Source organism: Glossina fuscipes, unplaced genomic scaffold (assembly GCF_014805625.2).
Source record: "Glossina fuscipes isolate IAEA_lab_2018 unplaced genomic scaffold, Yale_Gfus_2 221, whole genome shotgun sequence".
Classification (NCBI taxonomy): domain Eukaryota; kingdom Metazoa; phylum Arthropoda; class Insecta; order Diptera; family Glossinidae; genus Glossina; species Glossina fuscipes.
The window spans coordinates 2,877,349-2,894,768 of NW_023998564.1; the positions used below are offsets into that span (position 1 = coordinate 2,877,349).

The following is a 17,420-nucleotide window of genomic DNA, read 5'->3' on the forward strand; positions in this document are numbered from 1 at the left end:
AGATTCAATTGAATCTGTTCAAAAGCAATTCTTGCTGTTTGCCCTTAGAGATTTGGGTTGGGATCCGATTGCCTCTCTTCCTCCGTATGAAAATAGGTTGCTTCTGCTGTCCCTACCGTCTCTTGAGAAACGTAGATTTGTTCTTGACGTTTCCTTTCTAATTAAAGTAATAAATGGTGCTATTGACTCGCCTTCATTACTTGGTGAAATAAGCTTTAATGTCCCTAACCGCTTCTCTAGGCATTTTATCTTGGTTAAGCTTAATCAGTGTAAATTTAATTATGAGCTGTTCAATCCGCTCAGAGTCGTTTGCAAGAACCTAAATGACGTCTACCACTTATTCTCGTTATCGGACTCTTTAAAGTCCATTAAAGCAACATTGCTTAATACGCGCGGTTTACCTATGTCGTATTTAAACTAGCTTTTATCCTTAAAAAGTCGTTACGTTTCGAAAGTGAATTATTGTCAATTTATTATCGGTTGCCAGGCTTATGCATGTTTGCGATGGCTTAGGGGTTTATTTGCAATTTGGTCCTGTACCGGTTGTAAGTGTGCTCCTATGCTGATAGTGTACATGCTTTTTTTTTTTTTTCTTTTTTTTTTCTTCTTATTTGTTTTATTATGCTTATACTCAATTTTATTGTTAATTAATATTAGTTTTGCATTAAGAGCCTATTGAACTCGACTGCTATTTGTTTAGTTGAGTTTCTAGTATAAGTGGAATAAAATAAATAAATAAATTCCGCCTAGTAAACAGGCTACCGACAAGCCCTCTGATTTGGGTGCCACAGCCGCCCCAAATTTCGAGATTAATTTGTACGATTGCCTTTCCAACTGCAATTTTATCGTTTTTGTCGAAACGTGCGCGCACCCAGAAGGAAATCGCATCAATATTAACTCCAATCTCTATTTTTATGATTACTTGAAGGATTTCAGTATGTACGGCTTAAAAAAATTAAAAGTTGTCAGCAGGGGTAGAGCCAAACTGCTTTTCAGCTCCGCTGCCAATGCCAACAATTTTGTTATGAATAATGAATTTAATAAAAAGAATTTAAAAGCGTACATACCGAGGTCGTTCACCGAGAGATTTGGTGTCATTCGAAACGTCCCATGTATATACAATGTAGACGAGATAATTAAAAACGCCGTGTCAGATATTCCGATCAAGTCCGCTGTCCGTTTTCAAAGAGGGAATCCCAACAACAAAGACGAGGGGATTCCCATAACCAGCAACAAAATCGGCTTTAAAGGATAAGCCTTCCCCAAGTCAATAAAATTTAATTATTGTAATCTGCCGGTCGAATACTTTGTACCCACTTTAAAGCAGTGTTTTAAGTGTGGCAGATACGGTCACGTATCTAAATTCTGCAAAGCTAAAGAGAGCAGGTGCCTCAACTGTGGAAAGTCTCCGAAGTGTGTAAAATGTGAGGTCATGAAGTGCTTGTCCTGTGGCTCAGGTGAGCACAATGCTCTCAATAAGTGTTGCCCTAATAGCGAAATTGAATCAAATATCAACAGGATAATGGCGATTAAAAATCTTTCGTATAAAGATGTCAAAGAGAATTTTTCCGCAAATTATTTCGAATGTCTCAATGACATCACTTATGACGGCAATTTCCCTCCACTGGGGAACACGTCTGCAATTTCGACCAAGGATGATAATCAAAATGCCAACAAAATCTTAATCAAAAATAAATACAATGCTGTCGTCAAAAGGAAATTGGTTTCTTCCAAATCTCTTATTAATTCACCCACCAAGCCTTCTCCCAACACACCCCCCAAGTCGTCTGGAACAAGCCTTCTTGGACCGAAAATTTCAAACAACTATTTGCGGTCTTCAGAACTTGAAACATTAATTCTCGCGATTCAAGAAAGTATCCGTCACAATCTTATTAAAGAATTTGAAGAAAAAATGTCTGCCTGTGCTATTTCTTGCCCCGTTCGAGCATCCAGTACTGCGAGGAAATCCGCTGGGGTTCTTTCTCAAGTTTCAACATGATATCCTTTTTACAATATAATATTCAAAGTGTCCGACGTAACCTATCTTTTCTAGATTTTTACTTAAACTCAAACAAGATTGATTTTTGTATCTTAAGTGAAGTTTTTCTGAAAGATGAAAATTGTTTCGAAGTTAAAGTTTCGAATTATGCCTCAGCCACCAAATGCCGAAATGATGGCTATGGTGGTGTTAATATATTAGTTAAGAAAGGTGTCAATTTCAGACGTATTCCCTATAATTCTGCCGTTGACATCATCATCATCAAAACCATCAACCTGAAACCGAATCTTTTCATAGCCTCATGCTACTTTCCACCCAGTCTCGATGTGCAAACCTTGCGTGATGAGATTCAGAGATTATGCGACTTTCTTGACGGTGAACAAAATGTGATTCTAGCTGGAGATTTCAATGCAAGACATCGCCTGTATCGCGATCAAGTCTCTACCAACAAAGGCAAAATCCTTGTAAGTGTCATCAATTCCAGCAGTTTCAGTGTAACCGGAGCGGTCGCACGGCGAGCAGTGTCTTGGATCTAACTTTCTTGAACTCAACTATTTTATCTTTCAACTGGAACACGTCCAATGTTTCCATTGGCAAAAGTCAGCACTCCCCCGTTATATTCCACAGTTGTAACAATTCCGTCAAGAAACTAGAAAATTTCATTTCACGCAACTTCCTTATGGACCATCTGTCTAAAGTTGATCTTCCTTCTGATTTATCATCAATTCAAAGTGCCTTTCAGTCTGTGATCATGTCTGCTAGAACCAACTTTCCTGACATTGAGTCCTTCTCACCTAAACCTTGGTGGAACCCTTCCCTGTCAACACTTTTCCGCAAATACCAAGCTGCAAGAAAAAAAATGAGTAAATATGCCAATTCAGCCAACTACATTGAATATATGAAAACACTGAAAGAATGGAGGTCTGCAGTTAGAAAGGCGAAAAGGACACATAGAGCCATCGCCATTAAAGAGTTATGTGGTAACGGCAACCCACTTTCTTTCTGGAATTATATCAATGGTCATCGACATTCTAGTCGAAAATTAAGCGGTTGTGCTGTATGGAATGACCGTGATAATAAAAAATACTTAGATATGGTCAAGAGCTACGTTCCAATTGTCAATCCTATTACAATGCCTTCAATTCCTTTTGGTAGTATCAGTAATACACCCTTTTCATTGCATGAGCTAATGTATGTTTTACATTCCAGAAAGAGAGCTACTGCTGCAGGTTGTGATGGAGTCAAGTATGACATGCTCAGAGCACTGTCTGGAGGTAGCTTTAGCATGCCTTTGCATGCAATTAACAACTGCTGGTCCACCAACTTTATACCCTCTGATTTGCGTTGCAACAAAATAGTTCCCATTCCCAAGCCAGGTAAAGACTTAAATGATTTAAATAGCTTCAGACCAATTTCACTAATATCTGTATTCATAAAGACCATCAACCTCATGGTTAAGGAGAGACTAACTGCTTTCCTGAAAACTAAGAACATTATTCCAGCTCGGTCTTACGCCTATCAAAAACGCAAATCTACGAATATGTGCGTTAATGAACTGTGTTTTCTCATAGCCAGCTTAAAAAAAGCAGGGAAAATGATTGTCATGCTCTCCCTGGACATCAGCAAAGCCTATGACTGTGTCAACTTGATTAAGCTTGGTAGAATTCTCCTAAACTTTTCGATTCCTCTTCAAATGAGGCTGTGGATACTTAATTTTTTATCCAAGCGTGTTTTGGTGATGAGTACCGAACAAGTTGGAATATGCGGTGGTATCCCACAAGGCAGTTGTTTAAGCCCCATACTCTTCAATTTATACGGAGCTTCTTTGCATGATCTTCAAGATGACAAAACTCACATTTTTCAATATACAGACGATTTTCTAATCGTATCTGCGGACTCATCTTTTCCAGCAGCTGTCAATAACCTCTTGATGAAAGCGAACTTGTTTTTCGATGCATGCGCTGATCTTAATTTATATTTTAACCCCAGCAAGACAAACACTATTTATTTTGCTAAAGGTTCTAAACGTGAAATCAGAATTATTATCAAAGGTACCCAAGTTAATCAGGTAAAAACTCTTCGATTTCTTGGGGGAATTTCAAATGACAGCTTAACCCTTCGTGGGCATTATGAAAAGGCGTTCAAAGATTGTCAGTCTGGATGCAACATCATCAAACTCATGACAAACAATCAGGCAGGCTTCCCAAAAATGCTTTGACTGTTTACGAATCTCTAGTCAGGTCCAAAATTGAATTTGGACATTCCACATGTTTCAATTTCCCAAAACATATTGAGAAACGTATACAAGCATTTGAAAACCGAATGTTGAAGCGTTGTACTGGACTGACCTCCTCAACTCCTCAACATATTCTCAATGTCATATCTGGTGAATGGCCGGTTTCCGAAAGAGCCCTTTTTTGCACTGTCAAGGAGTTAATTAAAGTCAAGATAATAAATCCTTCCTTTTTTCAGGAAATTATATCTCTCAGTGATACTGTGACTTGCAGCTATACTTTTTGCTATCAAAAACTTCGTCATATTTTTGATAAGTTAGATTCAATTCCCCCCTTGAATTTCATTACCAGCAAATGCAGAGTCTTCATGAACATTCTCGAATCGATCTCTACCTCAAAACAAAATGTCAACCTCTCTTGTATAAGGTTGTTATGCCAAGAAAAGCTCCTTTTTTATTACAACAACCACTGCCACTGTGGTTGTTGTAATAATGCCACTGACGGTTCCGTCGGACATAATGTATCTGGCTTCTCGGTCGTGAAACATCTATCTGAAACACTACTTCGAGTCAAAGTGGAAGAGGAACTTTCCTCTACTTTTATTGAGTTGCTCGCCATTCTACATACCATTCTGTTGCTATCTCCGATGGTATCAGACGTTTCGTTATTTTTTCCGACAGCAGGTCAGCTCTACTTCTAATAAATAAAAGAGATGCAGAAAATCAATATGTGTTTGATATTCACAAGACGTTGCAAGAATCTCAAGTGGATGACTGTCACCTCGTTTGGGTACCTGGCCACTGCGGTAAAAGCCGACTTTCATGCAGGGAAAGCTCGTGTTGATGGGACAATTTTGTCCATCAAATATACTGCCAATGAAGCAACTCGGGCAATTCGCAAACACATCCTTCAACAGCTTAAGGACGAATTTAAAGAAATCGATGACAAAGTTTATTTAAAAATGATTCGCGCTATATCATGTGATATTTGTGAAGTTTGCAATGTTGTTGAGTCTGCTGAGCATCTAATCTTCAGATGTCACAGGCTTGATGGCATTAGAGATTCCTTTAGCTTCTTCAAGTTATATGGTTGTCTCCTCGATCTCTTTGCAGCAAAAAATTTACGTCATCTCGGGGAACTAACTTGCTTTATTAGAAAAGCCAATTTATCCTTTTGGAATTTTTCTTTTTCCTCTTCTTTCCTTTTTTTTTTCTTTTTTTTTTTTGCGTTCAATCATTTTCTATTACCATAACATTCCTTTTCGTTTTCAGCCAAAGTTTGCAACACTGTCTGACTTTCAAGAGCTCAACAAGCACATTTACACACACACACAATTACATTTAACATGCTCACTCGAGATATTACGGCCGCTCTTTTTTTTTTGTTACGTTTTATGCATAATCGTGAAAATTACAACAGTTTATTTATTTATTTATTATCTGGACATATAAGCCACAAATCTATTGGCTTAGTCCATCTCCGTTCAACATACCAAACAAAAAAAAAAAAGCCAAATTATTTTCTATTTATACGCAACAATTTAGTCGCAAGCCAAATTATTCTCGATTTATTTATTTATTTATTCTCACTATGTAAACAATTCATTTGGTTGCGCAATACCATAATAATAATCAGCTGTAATTTGAAGAACATTTTCGGATTAAAATTATAAAGAGCCGATAGCCTGTGTTGCTAGTGCTCAATGTTTTTTTTTTTAGTCTAAGAATTCAATTCATTAGTCTAAAATTAAAATAATAATAATAATAATATAATTATAAAATTGCATTTGTGGTTGAAAGATGGGAAAATTGAAACGATATTAATAGAAATAAAAACTAGTGAAAATTCTTCAAAAACTCGGGAAGAGAAATGTTTCGTAGTGGAGTTGGTTTGGTGGCGCTTGGAATAAACCAAAAAACCGTTTATCGTTGGAACATCTAAAATATTTATATAGTATTCTAGAAAAAAATGCAACGGTATCCGAGAGTAATAGTTGCGATGGTGAACAGACAAGCGATTAGAATATGACCCGTCTGAACAGTATTTTCATTGTAATTAAATACCATGTAAATTTGGACTACCCTTTAACACAGCTGAATGGCGTTACCACTGAACCATTTAACAGAGCTGCCATTTTTTGACTATTTTTCTTATTTATTACAAGCAACTCTGTGCTTTGCCTCTTAACACGGAATTTAGCGAGAGCTTTGTTTAATATGATAATAAAAATAGGGTAAAAACGAATGCCACGCCTATAAAAATTGTATAAAACTATTGAGGAGACATACAAGGGGAGATGAATGCATATTTTTGATACATTTATTTAAAAAAGATTATATATTATATATCAAGGCACTTGTATAAGTTCAAGTTATATATGGAAAGAATTATCATTTTTTTTTGAAAATAGGGTAAAATCGAATTATCATTTTTTTTTTTTGAAAATAGGATAAACTCGAATTATCATTTCTTTTTGAAAATCGTGAAAAATATCAAGAATTCCAAATATCAGAACATCTACTTGCTGCCCGCTACGTATTTTGTACTAACATCTTGTACTAACAGCTTAAAAAGTCGAAAGCCTTTAATTCGATATTTTGAAATAATGATGTAATAATTTATATTTTAGAATGGAAGGAAAGGAAGATTATTACAGTACTTTCACCCCTAGATATTCAAATTGCATAGAATTTTTCGGAAAAAAGCGTATGTAAAGGTTAGGAGAGCGGGTCGAAGGAGTTTTCAGAAGCGCAGAACTCAAGTTCACTGAAAACTCACTCAAACGCGCTTTAGCCAGAAAATCAATTCAATTTAAGAGATGCTTTTCTCTTTTGAACAAGCCTTTCTTGCTTGGCACTTAGAGCAACAAAAATTATTGTGTTTTTTGAAAAAATGATTTTAAGAAAAGAAGAAAATGGGAAAAAATCACTCTTTTACATTTTTTTTATTGAAAACATTGATCTTATTAAATTAACTAGTTAATCTCATTTTGCAATAAATCAAAATACAAATAACATGACACGAGTGCATTATCACATGAAGAGTTTAAGACGCAAAATAGCTGCTCATAAATCTTTGATTATGAAGTAGATATTGACGAAAAAGGCACACATCGCTGAATTTCAGGAAATTCAACGTTGATTCGAATGTAGAAGAAAATGCTCAACTCGAAAAGCATTAGCAACAATCATACGATGTTTGTCGTTGACCTCGCGTCAACAATTATGTGTTAATCCACAGGTACGTAACCTGAATAATTCTTCGATGATAAATGAACGTTGTTTAGGGTTAGCCAAGCAAAGGAAAGGTACCACCAAAATCACTGCTTCAGGTGGTAATGGTTGCGTTTGCAAGAAGGCCAGCGTTTCTCGAAATCTTCAAAAGATGGATACCCTTACAAAATACAAACTCTAGTAGAAAACTTAAGCTAACACGGTGGTATGAACAACAATTTGCGATGAGAGTCGCCGTCGAAATAAACCCTGCCCAACGAAGCAATAATCGCTTTAGCACCAGAAATGCTGAATTATTAAGCAAATTAGAAGGAAATGGCGATGATATCAATGCCACCATATTACTACCCAGTGAAAATGGAGTAATCAACGTATCATACGAGAATCTTGGTGAGAAAGTGAGAGCGGTTTACCGTTTTAAGGTCGTCAATGATCTAAACGGTCAAACTGGTTGTAAAATTTTGAAAAATTTCCAATTAAAATAAATAAATAAATTGATATTTGTTAAATCTTCAAATTTTCCTTTTTTTTTGGTTTTTCTATACAATAAAGAAATTTTATTTAATCAGATAATCATGCTACAAGTATTGTTAGTAAAACATAACAAAATAAAAATGTTGAGGAAGAATTTTTCTGAGTTTTTGTTTACTTTCATTAAAAAATATATGTACCACTTTTTTTCCAGTTTGATGCAGTTAAAAAAAAGGTAGACCTAGAATGAACTTTAATATATGTAGTGAAGAACTCTATCTAAACTTATACCATCCATGCCTGAAAATCTTAGCTATTTATATCCAAAATTTCGGAAAACATGAATGCCTCATCTACATTCTATTAAGCAAGCAATTTCATGTTTCAGAATTCGAAAATTATATTCGGTCGTGACTGAATCTTTTATGCTGTTCATCACCGTTGTCCTAAATAAGGCAAAAAAAAAAAAAAAATAGAAAAGCTATATTTTCTGGCTCCTATGTATACCTCAAATTCCGCAGGAAACCATCAAATTCAATGCGAAGATTTATTTGCGTGTCTCATACATCTCAACTTTCGTAGAAATAAGAACATTTTTGTAATATTATTTATCTATTTATTTATTTGTTGTTGTTGTTGTTGTGCTAATACCGAACGGGGTGAATATAAGTATAAGTACATTAGGATATCTTTTTTAATCACATAATATTTATTTAAATTAGCCTCAACCTGATTGTCCAGCTTCATTAAATACGTTATAAATGGCTCATCATGCCCAATAATTAAAAGGGGAAATTCCATTCGATATTTCGAAGACTTGCAAATGTTCGATCATGTCGAAATTTTGCTTGCTGACAATAGCACAGTAATCAAAATTGCGCGTAAAAAAATGGCGGCCGCTACAAAGTGACCTATTATTTGTTTCTTGACAACCCTTAGCTTGGAGAGCACAAAAACCCAAGTTCTAATAAACTGAAAAATATAAAATAATATAAACTTTTTTGTTTTAAATAAGCAAATCGATAATCTGATCAATGCTAAATAATGATCCACCAAATAAAGATGATAAATACGTGGATGATGCTTGTCTCGAGATGCCGATGACATACATCACAAATAAACAAGTTTTAATAAACATAATTAAATGAAACTGAAAGCCAAGCGAAATATGCAACAATCAGAGCTCAAGTATGAACGAACGAATGCCTTTCACCATTCAGCTTCAAAGGAATGTAATTTTTTTTCTTTCTTGACTTTTATCTTTTTTTATTTACTCTTTATTTGGATAACCCGTCAACATATTTAAAGCACTAGTGAAATTATTTTTAACTTTTACACCGATTCAGTTTTATAAATAAATGGGATAAATTTAATAGACTTTCCATATATATATTTTCTTAACTAAAAGCAATAAGAAATTTTCATTTATATAAATTTTTATACTATTTTCATATTTCTTGAAAAGTTTTCAGTGCCGTGCATCGTTCTTTTAAATTATCCGATAGTAAAATTTCATCGGCTATGCATAAACACTGAGGATCGGTCAAGGTGGTTAATTGCTTTAAAGCATTTGGACGGACAGATGAATATTACCAAATCGATTTTGAATCTTTTTATGGTTGTTATAAGCCACCAGTTGTGGATATAAAAACAGAAAATACTTCTTAAGTGCTCTGGCATCTCATTTGCATTGATCCCAAATCTTGCGTAAAATGTAAATTATATGTTTTGATTGAAGAGTACAATACTTTGTGTGATTCGCAAATATTTACAAAATGCTAAACAAGAAATGATAAACAATTCAATTGTTCAATTGTTTCGGTATATATTCAGTTTCAGACCAATAGTTTTCTCTTAAATTATCAACAGTTTGCAATTTCTCCAAATAGTTCAGTGCCTTTGAATGATATTTTTGCGAGTCAAGAGCACGCATTAATAAAGCCGAAGTTAATAACTATCCGGTTTATAATCCAAGAGATTTTTACACATTTGCAAATTATTTTAAAGATAATATTGTTTCTTAACAATCCTTTAATCTATGTATTCAGAGGGCTTGGAGAGCACAAAAATCAAAAAACCATTCCAACATTTTTACCGTTTTCGATTCGTTTGATCTCTTTGTTATATGCTTGTTTTGCTTTGTTGTTATTGGTAGTCTCACATATATTCAGTAAGGCACCAAAATAAAATGTCTTACACTGAAAAACTACTTTGGACGAAATGGAGAAATATAAAGGTCTTCTAGGCAAAAAATTATATAGATTTTATTGTAAAATTCACTTACAAGTCAATTATGAATTTGAAGCTGAAAATAAGTAAATATGTTATAAAAACTTTACTTTATTTAGCAGAGTACACAATAAACTAACACAACACAGATATAATAGTTTATAATATGAATTTTAATTTTGTTGTATTTTTTGTTTAATTCTTTTGTTTAATTGATGTTTTTTCTATAATTTTAGAGTAGAATCACTTTGATTAGTAAAAATTTTTCTTCATCCATCTTTCGCAAGCGCTTGCAAAATGGTTTTTGGCTAAAAAACCGTTAATCGGCAATTTTTTTTACGCCTAAAGAAAATAAAAAGAATAAGAATGTGCACAGAGTTGCTTGTAATTCACATTCGTCATGAGCTTCAGATCGTGGTTATATCGAGAAAGAGGCCACGTACAACGTAAATGAAAAGAAGTCGTTTTTAAAATCTGCGATGAGACAATATGTAAATTAATCCAAAATTTAAATTTTTCAGCTCTAGTACCATCTAACCAGTGGGATAAGTGACAATTGGGATGAAGATGACAATGACATATTTGCCTCCATAAGCATGAAAGAAATCTTAGGTCAAAACGAGAAGATCAATAACTCTCCCAATATACCTAAGTTCCAAGTAAATAAGCAGATAGTCCAAGGTATGGCATTGATATTCCTCACCGTTGTTTGATGCTTATTTTTATAATTTTTTTTTTTTTCTGCAGGTTTTCGAACAGCGAATGGTAAGAAAGTGGTCATAACTAAGGAAGGAAAAAAACGCGTGGAAGCCTTGCAAAATGAATTTCATGAAAGTGATGGTGATGAGAATAACTTGCTTTGTTTTAAAAATACATTTATTTCTAAAAAGCAAAGCATGCTGTCTGGGAAAAAAGCTTTTAACATATCTTTAGTGAACAGGAAAGAAGAAGGAGAAGGAGATTACCCCAGATGAAGCGGCAAATTGTCAGCAGCTAAGAAAAAGTCGAATGTAAAAGTTGAAGACGATGAAGGAAGTAGAGAGATGGGAAGCGATGCTAATATTATATTAAGTCAATAGGTTCTTCCTAAAGATGGATCAAAGCAATTTTTATGTCAACAGACCGATGATACATTGTCGTCGTACTATTGATTCTTGGTGCTATTACGTGAGATAAATTTCAACTTTCCTTTATCGTTCTTCTCTATGTCTAGAAAACCCAGCCAATGTACACGTAATTAGCTTTTCAATCTATTTACGCACCTTTTGCAAAAATAAAAATAATATCTACAGTTCAATCTCGTTACACGACTCTTTAAACTTTATCAAGTTTATTCTTTCTATGCCTATTGAAACTAACTGTTAATCGTTAAAGCTTCTTACGATTCGTAGATTGAATTGAATTTACAGGGGTTGGAGGTGTGCCTGTGGGCACATGTTTTTTCCTTTTTTTTTTGTTTATTTATATTGAATTTTACTTTTTATTTTTCTTCATTTCTTTTTTTCCTTTTTGTTAGAATATAGTCGTAATAAATAGCAGACAACATCCAAAGAGAAATAAATAAGTAAATTCCGTAAGATTTAATACTACTTGATTTGATACTACTTGTTGAATGCAACACGAATTATTTTGACGTGGAAGTAGAAACAAATATACGCATTAATGATGGAATGCAAAGTTTACTCTGCGAAAGAGAATTTTATTCTCATCATCTTTTCGGGGGGAAACCTAAAAGGCGCGATAGCAATCCGAATAATTCGTTGAAAACGCCCTCTGATGCCTGACTACTGGCTGTGGACCTTCGAGAAATATTTGTGATAGTCGTGGTCTTCCTATTTTCGAGGGCTTTAAATAACTAGAGATGCAAATAAGCCTTTGGACCATACCTAAATTTTCATATCTGGGACTCCAGTCTTGAAATAGGCCCCCTTACCTGTGGGCCGGGAGGTGCCCGCAACTGTTGGTAAATTCCGTGATAACGCTACGGGTCACCTAAATTTGTAATTAATTTCAACATCTTTACGTCTTGCCTTAAGGCAAACTATTTCAGGGAGGCATTTATTCCGTCTGCTGGTGTCAGTCGCGGAGCTATACGTACTATTTGCCTGAAATCTCCTGCGAACAATGTTAATACGTTACCAAATACCCTGGTGTTTCCAAGCAAATCTTTCAACAATCGTTCAAGAGTCTCGAGCGTTTTTTTGTACGCTATTGTGCACTCATCGTTAACAATATGTTTGCATTGCTGCAATACGTTGCCGGATGCTTTGGAAATGTTGCATGAGCATCGGCAATTTCAATCAAGTAGCAATGTCGCAGCAATACCAGACGAATCAAAAACTGAGGTTATGTCATTTTGGGATCAAATCTCTGGCTAGTTTTACCAATTCTTCCTGGCGCATTATGAAGAACATTTTTACAATTCCTTTATTGGAATTTTGCTCACACGTTATCTTAGGAACATTCGATTACTCACATACGACGAAAGATCGGCCGTATTGTAATTTCGTTCACGACAGAATTATACATTGAACGAAGCATTCATTGAGGATTTTGTCCGCGATTTTTAAGCAAAGATTTGCAGCCTTTATCAATGCTTCGCTGTGCATTTCTTTCGTAAAATCGGTGTTCGCATTTTCCGGGCGTGTTTGCCAGGAATTATCTTCATAGTTGTGCAATTTATATTTTTCTTCTAACTAAGTTGGACAAGACGAAGAGCAGCTGGCCAAAACGCCTCAAATTGAATAACGATTGAATTTCATTTGGATGTGATATAGTCTGGTTGTTGGTCGTTCTCCATTAAATTTAGCTTAAAATGCAGTACAGAAAGCGGCATGTGTAACGCCGCGAAAATAGTTCAGTTGGTGGAAAGACGTTGGTCCAAGGACATTGTATATTAACAGCGTGCAAAGTATTCATTTCGATTGGACGACGTCGTGTACAGTTTACCCTTCTTTAAATATGTCAGTTTGTTTGCCCTCCTTTTGCCGCTCTCCTCGTTTATGCAGTTCAAATAATTTTCTAACTGCATTAGATGTTTAATGCGTGGGCACTTCCGAAGGAAACAATTAACGTTGCGGTTCAGGAAAGCTGTGTTTTTTCAATGAAATAAACGCGTTGTGCAGAGTCATAAAAAAAACATTTTATGAAATTGTAGTTTTTTTTTGATTTAAACGCTCAAATCAATGAATCGCGTTTACGTGACGCATTATGCACCGAAATGTCAAAATATGGTTTTTTGGTTGCACAATTTTGCATGTAGTTGAGCATGTAGCTTGCCGTTTGGATACATGATGGATGTTTCGTATGCTTTTAATGCATTCAGCTCTTTAGTCATTTGAGCAAAAAAAGTGTGTTTTTCTTTCACTAGACTAAGCTATATGAACAAACCAGTATTAGAATTTGTACTATTATCCCCTACTTTTTTCTACCAGTCCTAAATAATAATAAATTCCAAAAATATTCAAAGCAAGCTTTAGTTTTGCTTTGCGGTATTTATTAAAATCACTTCTTGATGAAGAATCATGTTTTACTTACTATTTGTAATTTTGGAATTAATTTGGTTAACATTCATTACTGAGTGTAGTCCAGACAACCGTCGCTGTTATTTGGGCACCTTGGCTGCACAAGTCGAGGAGTTAAGAGAAAAGCCAAAGAAACTAGAAGATATATTATTGGCTGATGCGCTTCCTCTTGCGGGTCATAGTATTTTTTTCCACGAGACAAGTTGTCCCTCAACAATTAATTCAATTACCAAAAAATTGCCGACGGCAGAACCAAAAAAAAAAAATTACGGCAACTATATAGAAATAACGGCGCGACAGGCTTGCTCAGCTGCATCTTCCACAATCCCAAAACAAATGTATATGTTCTTTATGCCAGTCCACGTTATCAAATGCCAAATATAACAGCGGATCCTATATTGAGTGCTGCGTTAAGTTATAAAAATATACATTTGCGGAACGTGAATATGTGGACTGATTCGGCAACTACACCAATGTATAAATGGCTTAAAGATGGAGAACTTTTCAAATCCAGGTATATTGTGGACCAATAACAGCTGTTTTCATAATTAATTTGAGATTTCAGCTATGTTTTCTCACATGCGTCCGATTTTTTACGCTATTTAACATTATGGCGTTGGGGTGGCACATATCTCGACATGGATACTGTAATGTTGCGTTCTATCGAAAATATGCAACCAAACTTTGACGGAGCTGAATCAACCCATTATTTGGCTGCAGGGGTGATGAATTTTGCACCCGATGGCTTTGGTCACGAAATAGTTATGTGTTTCCGATTTCGTGAGAAATTTGAGAGGCAATAATTGGGGCAATAATGGTCCTGGTGTTATAACCCGTGTAATGCGAAAGATTTGTGACACTGAGTCAATTGCACTAATGTTCGATCAGAAACGTTGTAAAGGCTTTTATATATTTGATCGAAACATTTTCTATGCGATATCTTGGAAAGAGTGACGTGTTTTTTTCGAACTAGAAAAAATGGAAAAAAACATTAGGTCGCACCGATTATTCGTACATAGCTCATTTCTGGAATAAAATATCTGTCGACTTTCCCGTTAAAGTAGGCATCAAAAGTGCTTTTACAACTATGGCTGCAAATAAATGCCCGCATGTATATAAAGCAATCATCAATCATTTCTCTCATTTTTAGCCGCACTTACGTTTCAAATGTATGTAAATGTATATTTTTGGCTTATCCGCTTCCTGCTCGGGGTTATAGCATGTTTTTCCATGAGATTTCTTGTTCTCAAATAAATAAATAAAACTGCCACCAAAAAGCTACCAAACGCAAAACAAAAAATGAAAAATTACATTACATTACATGCTTCTGTCCGTAATCCCAAAACAAATCTGTACGTTCTTTATGCCAGCCCGCGTTATCAATTGCTAAATATTACAGTGGATCCAATATTGAATTCGCGGAATGTAAATATGTGGACATATGCGGCTACCACACCAATATATGAATAGCTTAAGAATGGAGAACTTCCCAAGTCCAGGTATATTATGGATCAATGATAGCTATTTTTGTAGTTAATTTGAAATTTTAGGTATGTTTTCTCGCGTACATCCGACTTTCTACGCTATTTAACATTATGATGTTGGGGTGGCACCTACCTCGGCATTGATACTATAATGTTACGTTCTTTCGAAAATATGCTGCCAAACTTTTTCGGAGCTGAATCAATCCGTAATTTGGCTGCACTTGTAATGGATTTTGCACCAGATGGTTACGAAATAGTCGAATTATATTTTTTATTTAATTATTCCACTTATACAAGGAACTCAACTAAAAATTTGACAGTCGGATCAATTGATTCTTAAAGCAAATCTTAAACTAATTAATATTAAAACTTTGTATAAGTGCAATAAAACAAATTAGAAGGAAAAAAAAGCAAAAAAAAACATGTACACAACTAGCATAGAGCCACACCCAAACCCGGAACAGGACCAAATTGCCATCGCAAACATGCATAAACCTGGAACCGATATTACTTAACAACAATTCATTTTCGAATCGTAACGACGTTCAAGGATAAAAGCTAGTTAAAGTACGACATAGGTAAATCGCGCGTATTAAGCAATATTGCTGTAATGGACGTCAAAGAGTCCGATAACGAGAATAAGTGATAGACGTCATTTAGGTTCTTGCAAACTGCTCTGAGCGGATTAAACAGCTCATAATTATATTTACACTGACTAAGCTTAACCAAGATTAAGTGCCTAGAGAAGCTGTTAGGGATATTAAAGCTTATTTCACCAAGTAATAAAGGCGAGTCAATAGCACCATTTATTACTTTGATTACAAAGAAAGCGACAAGAACAAACCTACGTTTCTCAAGAGACGGTAAGGACAGCAGAAGCAACCTATTTTCATAGGGAGGAAGAGAGGCAATCGGATCCCAACCCAAATTTCTAAGGGCAAACAGCAAGAATTGTTTTTGAACAGATTCAATTGAATCTGCATAGCACCTATATAAAGGAGACCACACAACCGAGGCGTACTCGGGTATGGGTCTAACCAAACATATGTACAGCCTTTTCGTAATGTAGGGATCATCAAGCATCTTGGACCACCTTATTATAAAACCAAGCGCGGACCTAGCTTAATATGCAAGTTAAAACGTAATCTATGGTCAAATAGAACTTCTAAATATGTGAAGGAATCAACGTCCTCCAACTTGCGCGAATCAATGAAAAACTGAGTAATGAATAACTTTCTTCTTGAGAAAAATAGCTTCTTACATTTATTTAGATTTAGTTTGAGAAGATTCAAAGACCACCATGCAACCAAATTATTCAAGTCACTTTGAAGTTGATGTGATTGCGATTCTAGAGAGAAGGAAGAAAACAGTTTCACATCATCAGCAAACATTAAGATCTGGATGGAATTAATCACCGATGGGAGATCATTAATGTATAAACTAAATAAAATGGAACCTAAGTGGCTGCCTTGAGGTATGCCAGACGTCACGGGGAATGGTGATGAAGTTAAGCAGAACCCTGAAGGATCTATTGTGCAGATAAGAGCTTATCCATTTCACTAAATAAAAAGGGAAGGCAGAGGCTTGGAGTTTAAAGATAAGTAAGTTATGGTTAGCCAAATCAAACGCTTTGCTTAAATCAGTGTATATTACATCTGTGCGAGAGTCACTAGAAAAAGCCTTGAAAACGTGACGAGTAAACTCTAACAAATTGGTGACCGTAGATCGCCCTTTCCGAAAGCCATGCTGGTGTGGAGAAATATACGAATTAATGGCAAAGGCCAAATGCTGAGTCACAATGCGCTCATCTTTTCGAATTTGAGAGAAATTTTAAAGGCAATAATCGGGGCAATAATGGTCCCAGTGTTATAACCCGTGTAATGCGAAAAGTAAGAGACTGAGACAATTGCGCTAACGTTGTAAAGGCTTTCAAATTTTTGATAAAGAGACTTTTTATGCCATACCTTTGGAAGAGCGGGGTTATTTTTTCAAGCCAGAAAAAATGAAAATAATATTAGAGCGTTAGGGGCATTTGTCGGAATAAAGTTTCAGCTGCTTTTGCTTTTAAGGTAGGTACCAAGAACGCTTTTATTGCTATAGCTCAAAAAAATTGTCCGCACGTCTACGCAGCGGTTACCGATTATTTTTCCTACCTTTAGGAAAATCCCTTTTGTTATAGATCGTAGCTTGCAGCGACCCGCCTAAGCAAAGTAGGTAGTTGCATATTCTTCGATATTTTCAATTTT

The 17,420-nt window shown here is 35.3% G+C and overlaps 1 pseudogene; it reads left to right on the forward strand.

Moving 5' to 3' along the window:
* The first annotated feature begins 13,690 nt into the window (after positions 1-13,690).
* LOC119642297 lies at positions 13,691-14,840 on the forward strand (annotated as a pseudogene).
* Positions 14,841-17,420: the final 2,580 nt, after the last annotated feature.